This window comes from Vombatus ursinus, unplaced genomic scaffold (genome assembly GCF_900497805.2).
Source record: "Vombatus ursinus unplaced genomic scaffold, bare-nosed wombat genome assembly UNPS02014798.1, whole genome shotgun sequence".
Lineage (NCBI taxonomy): Eukaryota > Metazoa > Chordata > Mammalia > Diprotodontia > Vombatidae > Vombatus > Vombatus ursinus.
The window spans coordinates 611146-624617 of NW_020954576.1; the positions used below are offsets into that span (position 1 = coordinate 611146).

The 13472-nt window shown below is 40.2% G+C and overlaps 1 protein-coding gene and 1 long non-coding RNA gene across 3 annotated transcripts in view; one reads left to right on the forward strand and one right to left on the reverse strand.

The window, feature by feature from the left end:
- The window catches only part of LOC114050111 (small conductance calcium-activated potassium channel protein 3), a 268773-nt gene that overhangs the window by 178941 nt on the left and 76360 nt on the right, over positions 1-13472 (forward strand). The gene's annotated exons all lie outside the window — the stretch shown is intronic.
- The window catches only part of LOC114050112, a 122460-nt gene continuing 114214 nt past the window's right edge, over positions 5227-13472 (reverse strand). For both annotated transcript variants that reach the window (XR_003569933.1, XR_003569934.1), the window contains exon 5: positions 5227-6547. This is a non-coding gene — a long non-coding RNA (uncharacterized LOC114050112). The remainder of the gene's footprint in view (positions 6548-13472) is intronic.

Genomic DNA, 13472 nt, shown 5'->3' on the forward strand with positions numbered 1-13472 from the left:
TATGGTAGAAATGGTATTTGTTTTATATAGACTGAGCTAATTTCTCTTTAAGTGAATGGGGAGGTTATCCATGGGATTTGATTGGTTCAAGGGATTAAGGCTCAAGTTTATGTCCTTGTTTATTTTGGTGTCCTTGTCACCTGAGGCATGAGTGATTCAGTCTTTGGGAAGATGGTACGCAGAGATTTAACAGAATTCTCACTGTCCTTTGCGGGGGCTGGGGAGAAGACATCTTTCTGACCCAGTATTGATGTTGCCATAGTGAATGTAGAGTCAGATCTGATTTACCAAATAGGATTTGCCACTTTTTAAGTTACAACTAGAAGGAGAAGTGAATGGAGGGGGGGGGGGAGAGAAACGAAGGAGAGGGATCAGTTTGAACTGATGGGCCCCAGGATTCTTTTCAGCATTTTCTTTCCTGAATATCATTTGCCTAACAATTGCCTTGGTTTACAGGATCTTTAGGGGAAATGTGCTAATGGGAAGCCTGTTAATTTGAGAGGTTCATTCCTGAGGGAATGTGTCTTCATACTGTAGTGACCTAGAAGGGCAATCCCTTAAGCAACAGTAGAATGTTGATATACTGTAAAAATCATTTTGCAGCCAATAAGACTTCTCCAGGTAAAAATGGATCATAAATACCAGATCTGCTAAACCATCTCTATGACTTGATTAGAGGACTACTATCCTGCTGCTTCTTTAGCAAGCTTCCTAAGCTAAAATGTTAATACTTTACTTGGATACTTTGTGTCAGGGTCTGGTGGCTTCTGACACAAGGGCACCCGAGAGAACAGGGAAGGTCTTTGCAAGGATACAACTGTCACTGACCTTGAGACACAGGTCATTCCCCTGCTTTTTGTGGTTCTTGGAGCCTAAGACCTCAGGCATATCCCAACACAGATTGATGCAAGACTTCCACATAAAAATATGTAATGTAACATATGAGGACATGGATACAAACACAGATACACAGACAAACCTGATAGTCCCTAACACATACACCACTTCCCCTGCCCACCCCCAGCCCCAGTTACACTGCTCTACCATCCAGCTCTCTTGCCTATCTTCACACACACAAAGACAGAGACAGAGACAGAGACAGAGACAGAGAGAAAGAGAGGCCAGCCTAAACAGCAGTCCAGAAACCAAGCTGTCCTAACTTGTAAATGCTACCTGCAAGCAGCCTCAGAGTTGGAGAGGGGGTGATTGCATTTTTGAACTATTGGCAACAGCTATTTTCTTTTTACCCCATAGATTCACTTCCCTGCCTTCCTGAATATGGTAACAGCTTGACTAGTATTCCCTCCATCAGTGCTGATTTAATCCCTCTTGTTCCTTGTTTCAACCCATGACACAAATCATAATAACCCCCATTTACATACCCCTTTTGGGTTCAAAGCACTTTACCCACAACAATCCAGTGAGATAACTAGTACAGGTATTATCATCCCCACTTTACAGATGAATTGATACTCAGGGTTAAAATGATTTATTCCCAGTCACACAACTAGTTAGTGGCAGAATCTGGACCCTGGCCCAAAGGATTCTGCTTCCGAAAGGAGAACTCCTTCTATTCACAACACACCAGCTCTCACTGACAAGCTTTTTCTCACTTCTCTGATTTTCTGCTCTTTCATCATTCTCTGAGCTTTACCTCTCTTGTTTTCCTCTTTTCGCTCTATATTCTGGGGTGTTTGTTCGCTGCTCCATTGTTTTCTGGGAGTCCTTAGCAACCTTCTTTAATTCCTTGGCACTTGCAAAGGGATCATTTGCAGCAAGGGAGAGACCTCTTAGATGGTAAACGTGAGGAACTGGTCGGGGTTGGGGATAGTCTATAAATAAGCATTCTAAATAAAGTACTGAATTTGGGGCTTCATGGTACAGAGTGAACTCTCTATTTCAGGGGAAAAACCCTCCACTTTTCCAAACTCATCACACTCAAAGCACATTATCAGCCTATGCTCCACCAAACAAGCCCCAATGAAAGTTGCCCTATCATCTGTTATCTGTCCCACTATGCTGGCATGTAGAGGAGGAGCATGCTGATGTGGGCAGAAAAGCCTCAAAAGCAGGAAGGCCTGGGTTAAAGTCTTGTCTCTGACACATGTTGACTATGTGACTCCAGGAAAGTCCTTCAAGCTCTCACTGTACCAGGCAGCTTTCTAAGACTGTAAGTTACAGAACATTTACCAGTCTGCTTTGGTAAAAGGAATTTCCTCAGTATGGAGTGCCTTATATTTTCAGACCTATGAAATCATAGATCTGAAATGCTAATGTGCCTCCAGAGCATTTAGCCCAGTGTCTGGCACATTTTTGTTGTTGTTATTCAGTCGTTTTCAGTCATGTCTGACACGTCATGACTCCCTTTGGGGTTTTCTTGTCAAAGATACTGGAATGGTTTGCTATTTGCTTCTCCTGCTCATTTTACAGATGAGGAAACTGAGGCAAACAGGGAACTCTGACTTGCTCAGGGTCACATAGTCAGCAAGTATCTGAGGCCAGATTAGAACACAGAAGATGAGTCTTCCTGACTCCAGGCTGGCCACTTTATCCACTGTGCCACCTAAGTGCCCCTATCCTGGCACATAATAGACACTAAATAAATGCTTATTCCCTCCCTTTCCCCCTTTCCTTCCCCTTCCCTTCCATGAGCAACATGGACCCAGAATCAAGGAGGACATGGGTTTGACTCCTGGATCTGATGTTTTCTAGTTGTGTAATCCCAGACAGGTGCCTTTACCCTCTAGAGCCTCAAGTTTCCTCATTTGTAAAATGAGACTAATAAAATGTATACCACCTACCTCACAACATTGTTGTGGAGACATTGCTTTGGAGCCATTGAAGCCTATGGAAATGGGACTTGTTCATTTCTCTAAAGTGGGGTAACCCGTTCATTCACCAGTTAATTAACAGTCTGTTGTCCTGAAGATAGGACAAGATGTCCAGGGCTGGCCTAGAGGGAAGCATCAGACACCAAAGGTTTAAGAGTGCCTTTGGTGTTACATTGAGATGAGAGGAAAGGCCCTGAGAGAGTCTAAGCCAGACCTGCACAACTTGGAAGCAGGTTGGGGCTGAAATTAAAATAGGCTAAACTTCTTTGGGCAGCAGATAGGTTAGGCTAGAGACAGACTGAGGATGGTTGGTTGCTGTGGGTCACATGACAAACAGGAGACAGTGCGCAGTGGCAACCTTATATTTTTCTGGGTCCTTTGGCGGACCACAAGCAGGCCATGGGCTGTATGTTGTGCGGGCCTGCTCTAAGCTGTGATGGCAAAACAAGTTTGTGGCTTGACTCTAGCTACAAGGGGACAACTCTTTTGATCATGTAAACAAACATCCTTAGAGGATAATGATCCACAAAGAACATTGTGGGCTTAAAAGCAGCCATCAGTTAAGAAAGGGTTAAAGCTCAAATCTGCCAATATCTTAATACCAATAATTCAATAATAAGAGGGAATAAATTGAACAATTCTTTTGTTTTGCAAGACAACTGGAGTTAAGTGATTTGCTCAGGGTCACACAGCTAGTAAGTATCAAGTGTCTGAGGCCGGATTTGAACTCAGGTCCTCCTGACTCCAGGGTCAGTGCTCTATCCACTGCACTACTAGCTGCCCCTAAGTTGGACAGTTCTATTAATATTGGAAGATATAATGCTAAAATCAGTAACAAGAACTATTTCTCCTTGTACAAGCTTATATTAGTAATGGAATAACCACTAACAATTTTTTTTTTTGGCAATGAGGGTTAAGTGACTTGCCCATGGTCACACAGCGAGTAAGTATGATGTGTCTGAGGTTGAATTTGAACTCAGGTCCTCCTGAATTCAGGGCTGGTGCTCTATCTACTGTGCCATCTATCTGCCCCCAACCACTAACAATTAACAAATGAATAGTTATAATCAATCAACTATTATTATCATCATCATCATCATTATTATTAGCCCAATACAATAGTACATAAAGATTAAAGAGAATCAAATGAGAGATCAAATGAAATATGTGTAAGATAATACGTGTTTATAGACCGTAAAGCACTATATAAATGCTAACCATTGATCTGTGAGCTCTCTTTCTATTTTTTTTTGTTTGCATCGCTTTTCCTTGGTTTTTAAAATTCTATTAGGAGGACCTGAGTTAAAGTTCTACCTCTCAGCTTTACTAGCTGTGTGACCCTGGAACTTAACCTCTATAATCCTTAGATAATCCCATAGGGTGTCACAGATGGGCTGTGATTTCCTCATGCTAAAGAAATCACCCATCTTTTGCATATTCCTATTTTAGCAAATGCTCCCTTAAAAAAAGCTCCCACCATGTGCCCCACATTGCTGGAGATATGAAGGCAAAAGTGAAACAATCCCTGCCCTCGAGGAGCTTACTTTCTATGGAGAGAGGAAAGGGAATGAGGACAACATGCACAGAGATCAAGAAATAAAGCATATATGCAAGTGCATATATGTCCTGATTTCAGGTGTGTGTGGTAGGTGGGGAGAGTGCCAGCAATTGGGGATGGCCACTTTAAAGAAAGATCTCATGCAGTAGGTGACATTTCAGCTTAATGAGGCATGCTAAGAGAGGTGAGGAGAAAGAGCATTCTTGTCATGGGATAGGAAGGGGATAGAGTCTGCAGAAGCTCATAGGTCAGAGGTGGAATATTATGTGTGACAGCAAGTAATTCAGTTTGGCTGGATCAGAGAGTAAGTGATGGGGAATAATGTGAAATTATTTTAGAAGAATTGATTGAACCCATTGGTTAAGAGCTTTAAATGCCAGAAAGGTTCAGATTTTATTCTAGAAGCAATAGGGAGCCACTTGTGCTTTTTAAGCATAAGCATGATTGTGCTTTAAGAATGTCAGTATTCTAAAATATTGATAGCTATCTGTTCCCCAAGAATGAAGGGAGAAATTGATGTTTCCACACCATATAGATTAAGTAGAAGAAACCCACATACTCCTAGTGACCAAGTTAGGTCCTGGAGCAAAGTCAGGTCCCTGGAAAAAGTCAGTGGAGTTGGGCAGGTAGAAAGGGGTGTCTTAATCCCATTTCTATTCTATATATTCTATTCTATAATAAAATTATAGAACATTTATACTGAAAGAGACTTTGCTGAGGGGCCACATCCTCTGTAAAGCATTCCTGGATCCCTTCACCTGAAAGTGATTTCTCCTTCCTCAAATTTTGCTAGAGCACCTTGTCTTCTTTATTCCTATCATATTCTACTTTGCATCAGTTTTTTTGTGTGTCCGTTTTGTATCACTTCCCCTTCCCCCATTGGATTGTAAACTCCTCCACAGCAGTCCTTGATTTTTCATCTGTGAATCCTTAGCTCCTAGCACAACACCCTGCATATAGGAGGTGCTTAACAAATGATTATTGCAGGAAACTAGCCTTAGAAATCTAAGGTCCTGTTCTCTTATTGTAATCAAGGACATTTATAAACATTGATCCCCTCCATCAAGGCCAGCCCTTCAAAACCTCTTTCATTAGTTCTTTTCCTTTTATTCCTGTGCAGATTTCATTTGGATGATTCTAGTGATGTTGGAATCAGAGATATAATAGCACGCTGTGTTATTTGATCTAAAACTAACACCCATTATATCCAATTCCATGCTGTTTGATCCTCTAGGGAAACAGAGTCCAGGAGAAGTTCTTCAAAGAGTTTCCAGTTTTGATTTTCTTCTGTGCAGCTAAGGGCTTCTGCTTCAGTTGTGGACTGGTAATGGAACATAGGAAGAGCTAATAACTCCCAGGGCAGAAAACACCCTCTAGGAATTGGAGTGTGTGTTTAGGGAAATGATTTCTGTTTAAGTTTGTCACTTCTAACAAGATGGAAATCTGTTCTTTGGACTTCAATACTCCTCGTTAGTGAGCACTGAAAGAACTCTCCAATAGTTTAGTCTCCTGCTATCTGGTGTGGTACACTATAGCCATTAAGGTATGGTCTTAAAAGTCAGGATGCCTGGGATCTTGTGCTATCCTGACATGGCCTGATTTTGACCAGGTAGTTCATCTGTTTGTCTTAGTTTTTCCATTGATAAAAATATAATTAATTGGATCCCAGAAGGTCTTTAATAAATGGTGTTGGGTAGGTGTAAAGTATTGTCCATCCCCTTGAAACCAAGGGATTGATGAAATACTCTACACTTTCCTGATTTGTATATTTGTATATACAAGGGGAGAATGGGACCATGGACAGGCAATCAAGTCTCACAACCATGTATTCCCACCAAGTGTACTGTGACAGGCCAGTTTAGAGACTTACAACTGGGTTAAGAAGGAAAAGAAACTTCTCAGCATTGAAAGACGAAAATGGAGCAGAACAATGATGGGAGATGAAAGTACAAAGTTAGGAGATTGATGAAGATTTGTTTAGTGAGTCACGGTGACCTAGTTGTGGCTGGAACATTCTGGGAGCAAACAGGTTGGATGGGTGCTGACTATTATCCCGTCGAAGGACAGAATTCTTTCCCACAGGAACACATTTTCAAATTGTTTCTTCACGTTAGCCATATCTATAGTCTTCCCACAGTCCTTTGCAGTGATGTCAATTCTGCAGAAGCACAACAAAATAAAATAGGGTTTTTATTAGGGTTTATTTTATTAGGGTTAATTTTATTAGGGTTTATTAGGGTTCTGATTCCACAAAGCCCTCTCCCATCTATCCCTCCAAGACACGTGACTAATTTTCTTAGAGAACCTTGGTTGGGTCTATCTCCAATCACTTTTAATTACCCCCAAAATCATGGTATAAAAGTTCCTTTAAAAATTTCCAATTCAAACCTGTCTTCATAAATGAATGAATGTAAATGAGTGAGAGAATTTTAAAAAACATTTATTAATATCTACCAAGCACTTTGTATTAAGTATTAAATATATGCCAAGCACTAGGACTACAAATTGAAAAGAAAAATAGTTGTTGTTCTCAAAGATTTCACATTCTTATGGGAGGAGACAATGTATACAGGAGGGTTCAGCTGCAGGTAGATGGAAAGGCCCATTGGTCCAGAAAAGCCTGATGCAGGGAGGATTGAAAGGCCTGGAGGTCCTTAGGGTACAGTGGCCAGGTAGATGGGAAGGGGCTGCCTTACCAACAAATTCTTGTCCCCTTTGTAAGATCTAAAGCCTCTTTAAGGATTTTAGCTCCTCCATTTCCTCCTGCTTCCTTAACCACTGGCTATCCCCCTTAGGTCCAATCCTCAGGCCTCTACTTTTCTCCAATTTCACTTACTCCTTTAGGAAACTCATCCACTCTTAAGTCAACTATTCCCATTATACAGATGGCTCCCAAATCTTTGTCTCTAACCTGAACTCTTTCCTGGGCTCTAGTCCCTATCTATTAGACATTTCTACATAGCTTCCTCTCTCAGTGTTTCTAAACCAAACCCATTTCTCCCCTAGAATGACTCCTTTCTATGTGTTTCTTTTTCTCTTCACTCTTCAAGTCTCCCAGTCTCACAATCTTGTTGTGGCTTCATTCTCAAAGAGGACCAATGACATCATGAGGGTGATATTTCGACTTGCAAGTGAACTGGATTTGAGTGAGGTAGAGCTCTGCAAAGTCATCAGCCTCATTCTCTCCTCCAGAGTTATTGGAGTCCAGTGGCAAGACATAGGTCAAGACAACTGGCGATGACTCCAGATGTGGTGGAGGACCTTGACCTTTTTAAGCTAAAGTCTTTCCCAGGTCTCAGTTTGTCTGAGGCAACACCCATTCAGTAATTTAAGGTTAGATAAGAATTCAGGCAAAAAATAGCCTAGTTTGACTTCACAAAAGAATTCACAATCTTATGGTCCTCTTTTTACTACTCTTCTCCCTTGCCCCAGAAGCAAATATGTCACCAAGATCTGTTCATTATTCCTTCCTTCATAATGCCTCTTGGATGCATCTCTTCCTTTTCATTCCCATGCCCACTATCATTTCCTTCTTGAGCTATAGTTCCTAACTGGTCTTCCTGAGTCCAGTCTCACCATTCATGTATTAATCCTGATTAATATTGCTATTGTTTTTCATTATATGACTGTACTTTGCCTCTTCAGTTGCTCACCAAATTCCTTTTCTACTTGAGCACCTCCAATGACGGGGAACTCATTCCCCAACAAGGCAGCCCATTCTGTTTTTGGACAGCTCTAATTGCTAAAGAGTTCTTCCTTATTTATTTTTAGCTGAAGTCAGTCTCTGTAATTTCCACCCACTAGTACTACGTGTAACACATGACTAATCCCTTTTTACATGAAAGCCTTCCAAACTCTTGAAGACAATGGTTATGTACCCCCTAAGCCTTCTCTTCCTCAGGTTAAACACCCCAAGTTCCTTCAAATGCTCTCATGTGAATGTTGTATAGAGTTCCTTCACCATCCCGGTCTCTTTCTGCTAGATGTCATCCAATTGGAGAATATCCATTCGAAAATGTGCCACCTGGGACTGAACATCGTGTTCCAGAGGGAGTCTGACTAAGAGAGAGTGCAGGGAGACAATCACCCCTTTATTCGAGATAAGGATGATTCTTTTAATGCAGACTAAGATTTAATTTGCTGTGGGGGTGAGGATAGACAGACTGTTACTGTTGATTAAAGTTCACTGCTAACCCCTTGTTCTCCAGATAGGAACTGCTGTCATGTGTTCTGGAGATATCATTTTCTGTGAGAAAGGGACTGTTTCTAGGTGAGGTAGAGGCATATTAATTTAGAGACAAGAGTTATTAACCTGAAGTCTATGAACCAGTGCCAGGCCTGGAGTCAGGAAGACTCATCTTCTTGCGTTCAAATCTGTCTTGAGACATTTATGAGCTCTGTGACCCTGGGCAAGTCACTTAACCCTGTTTGCCTCAGTTTCCTCAACTGTAAAATGAACTGGAGAAGGAAATGGCAAACCACTGTAATAAAAAAAAAACCCAAATGGGGTCACAGAGAGTTGGACATGATTAGAACAACTGAATAACACCAAAATTTGAATATAATTTGTGTCCTTTGTAAGTCAATGTATTTTATTTTTTGCACTTAAAAAATCACTCTGAGAAGGGATCTATAGGCTTCACTGGATTGCCATAGGGGTATAGGACACAAAAAAGATTAAGAAGCCCCGCTGTATACTTTTAAATTAGTTTTTAGTAAAGGCATTAATTGTTTGGGGGTTTTTTGTTTGTTTGTTTTTTGGTGAGGCAATTTGGATTAAGTGACTTGCCCAGAGTCACACAGCTAGGAAATATTATGTGTCTGAGGCAGCATTTGAACTCAGGTCCTCCTGACTCCAGGGCAGGTGCTCTACCCACTGCTTCACCTAGCTGCCCCGAAAGGTATTAATTGAGAGAAACAATTTAGTGTTCATGAGTACAACTAATACTTGGAAATTGTCCTATCTGAAAAGATTGTTATGGTTAGCATTTGCATTAGGTACTAACTAGGCTTTTTGTTTCATAAAAGACGTCTCAAAATTAATTAAGCCAAATAAACCACATCTTTAACTTAAGTGACAGGTAACTATGAACAGCATTAAGTAGACAGACATTTGTTATAAATTTGCAAATTTTGTTCTGTGTAATTTTCTTCTTTATTTACTGGTTAATTTATTTTGTTACTGTTTGCATTTTAAACATTTTTATTTTTAAAAATAATTTTATTATTAACTTTGTTGTTTAGTAATTTCTCAGTCATGTCCAACCCTTCATGACCCCATTTGGGGTTTTCTTGTCAAAGATTCTAGAGTGGTTTGCCATTTCCTCCTCCGGTTCATTTTACAGATGAGGAAATTGAGGCAAACAGGGTTCAATGACTTGCCCAGGGTCACACAGTTAGCAAGTGTTTGAGGATGGGTTTGAAATCAGACGATGAGTCTTCCTGACTGCAAGCCCATCGCTCTATCCACTGTGCCACTTATTATTAATTTAAACTTTTTAACTTAATTTCCTTTATCTGTAAAATGGGAGTAATAATAATAATAATAATAGTACTGCGTTACCTTACAAGGTTATTTTATTTTATTTTATTTTATTTTGCTTTTTTGGTGAAGCAATCAGGGTTAAGTGACTTACCCAGGGTCACACAGCTAGTAAGTGTCAAGTGTCTGAGGCTGGATTTGAACTATAAGGTTATTTTAAAGAAAGAATTTTGCTAACCTTAACATATCATATAAATGTGAGCTATTATTATTTATACGAAAAACCTAGTACACATGACTAGAATGAAAAATATTCTTAAACATATCAATAACCATGATAACTCCCAACAACCGAGTAATTCCCTTTCTGTATCTCTGTTCATTCACATAAGTATCATAGTATACTTATGGGTCAATGTTTTTTTCTACTTGGCATTATTTTATATTGGCATTTCCATATCTCTTTATAGTCACATATTCATAGCATGTTAGAGCTGGAAGGGACCTTAGGGAATGAGTTGAATCTAATCCTTTACAGCTAAGGAAAGTGAGACCCAGAAAAAAGAAGTGATTTGCCCAGTCACACAGCGGGACGCTAGTTGGCTCAGTGAATAGCACACTGTCCTTGAAGTCAGGAGGACCTGAGTTAGAATGCAGCCTCCGATCCTTACTAGCTGCATGACCCTAGGCAAGTCACTTGACCCTAGGCAAGTCACTTAACCCTATTGCCTTCCCCCCCCCAAAAAAAATCAGTCACACAGCTAGTAAGTAGCTGGGCCTGGATTCCTACCATACCACATGACCTAATAGTGGTCATTCTTAATGATGACATAATACTCCATTGCTGATGCATCACAGTTACAGCTATCCCCCAACTCATTGAGCATTTAGGTTGTTGCCAGTTTTTCACTGTTACAAGTAATACAGGTATAAAATTTATGTAAATAGTATTTTTTTTCTTTTTAAAGAAAAAAAGATTCAGTATATATTATTCCCAGGGCAGGTAGGTGGCACAGTGGACAGAGTGCTGGGCCTAGAGACAGGAAAACCTGAATTCAAATCCAACTTCAGACACTTACTAGCTGTGTGACCCTGGGCAAGTCACTTAACCCTTTTGCCTCAGTTTCCTCATCTATAAAATGAGCTGGAGAAGGAAATGGCAAACCACTCCAGTATTTGGCCAAGAAAACCCCAGACTGGGTCATGAAGAGTTGGACACAACTGAAACAACCCAACAACAACAATGTATTTTTCCCAGTTTGAAAACTGCAAGGTCAAAGAGTATAATCAGTGTTAAGCTTTAAAAGTTTATATTTTGCTTGTAAAACAAAGAGGCAGTCACAAAACAGTATTACATAACATTGGGAGGCAGTGTAGTAAATAGGAAAGTGTATTGAATTTGGAATAAGAGAGAATAGCTGTCAATTAATCTCTCTGGGCCTAACAGGATTGTAGATTTAAAGCTCAGCTGGTTCATTGCCATCATTTTACAGTTGAGGAAACTGAGGCCCACAGAGCCCAAAAAAAGCTACCCAAATTCACATGGTTGGGAACCCTGTTTGCCTCAATTTCCTCACCTGTAAAATGTGCTGAAGAAGGAAATGGAAAACCACTCCAAGCTCTTTGGCCAAGAAACTGCAAATGGGGTCACAAAGAGTCAAACATGACTGGAAAAAAAAAGTGACAAATTTAACCAGGGGCAAGTCATTTGCCCTCTCAGCCTCAGTTCCCTCATCTCTAAAATGGGGATAATAATAACATCTACCTCATGGGGTTGTTGTAAGGGTCAAATGAGATAATGTATGTAAACAATTTTATAAACCTATAAATATGTACACTATGATTATGCACTTTTATTCTCTTATCTTAAAAACTGACTTTAAAACTATGATATTTCAACTCTCCACCCTCACCTCCAGCAGGGGAAAATAATTGAGAATTCCCTTAAATACTCAAAATTGAGCTATGGTAAGGATGTCATGCTACCTTTACCAATTTATTCCCTAGCATAGACTCTCTATATCTGCTAAGCTAGTTTCTTCACCTTCTGCTGAACGTGCCTTTGTTCCAGATGTTTTATCTCATCTCAAAGTTTTCCTTTATTGTTTTTCTCTCTTCCTCCCTTCCCTTTTCTTTCTCCTTCTTTCCTCCCCTTCCCTTATCTTACCTCCTGTAATTTCTTCCATTCTCCTCTCTAAGTCTTCCTTAGAAGTTGCTAAGACTTAGACTCCCTCCTCTTCCTCCCAGGTATACATATCCTACCAAGCTCTAGCCCTCCATCCTCCAGACAGCTTTCTCTGGCCAAAAAAAAAGCCCACCGTTTGTTCTTCATTATATACTGCTTTGACATGGTTATTTAAAATATGTGTGTGTGTGTATGTTGTCTCTCTACCTAGACTGTAAGGTCTTTGAGGGAAGGAATTTCTCATGGACTCTCAGAGTTGGAAGGAATTCAGAAGCCCTCTGATCCAACTCCTACCTGTAATTCCCTCTACAGCACACCTGAAAATGGTTATCCAGCTTTTCTTTGAAGACTTCCTATGAGGAAGGAAGAGCTGCCCCCTCCCAAGGCAGCCCATTTAGACAGCTCCAATTGTTACGAAGTTTTTCCTTACAACCAGGCCAAATTGGCTTCCTTGCTATTTCTACCCAATGAGCCTAGTTCTGGTCTTTGAGACCAAACAGAAAAAGTGTAATAATTCTTCCACATGACAGCCATTTAAATACTTGAAACACAGCTATTACGTGTGTCCCTCCCCCACCCCATCCCTGTTTTCTGTTCTTCAGGCTAAATAGCCCCGGTCTCTCCAATTGAACCTCACATGACATTAACTTGGAATTCCTCACCATCCTGATTGCCCTCCTTTGGACACTCTCCATCTTTTGAAAAATTAGTCGATTAATTTACAATCATTTATTAATCACCTCCTGTTTATCAGGTACTGTACTAGGTGCCAAAGCTATAAGTGAGATAAATGGAACAATCCCTACTTAAGGAGGTTAGATTCTAACTGAGAAAACAACAAGCACATAAATAAGTCTGTAAAGAATAAATAAATAGTTAATAATATAAAGAAATTAGGAAAGGGAATAGTAGTAGAAAGTATAGTAGTTAGGGTAATCAGGACAGAAGAAAACAAGCATTAATGAAGTGCTTGCTGCATATCATAGGAAAGACTTCATGTCAAAGGTGGTGCTTGGTCTGCTTCATGAAGGAAAAGATGCATTTTCTGAGGTGGAGATGAGTAGACAATGCATTCCAAGCATAGGGGACAGTCAGTGCAAAGGTATGGCGACCGGAGATGAAGTATCCTGTGTGAAAAAAAAAAAAAGAGAGAGAGAGAGAGAGAGAAAGCCTGGTTGGCTGAATCACAGAATGAGGGAGGAGGAGTCATGTGCAATGAGTCTGAATTGAGGTAGAGGCAAGGTTGTAAAGAGCTTTCATGGTCAAATAGAGGAATTTTTATGTAATTCTTTTAAAAATTTATTTTATTTTTCATTTATGGACTAAAACAAGCATTTCCATAACATAGTATAACAATAAGAAGCCACTGAGTCGGGGATGATTTGGTCAGATGTGCACTTTGTGAAAAGCATCTGA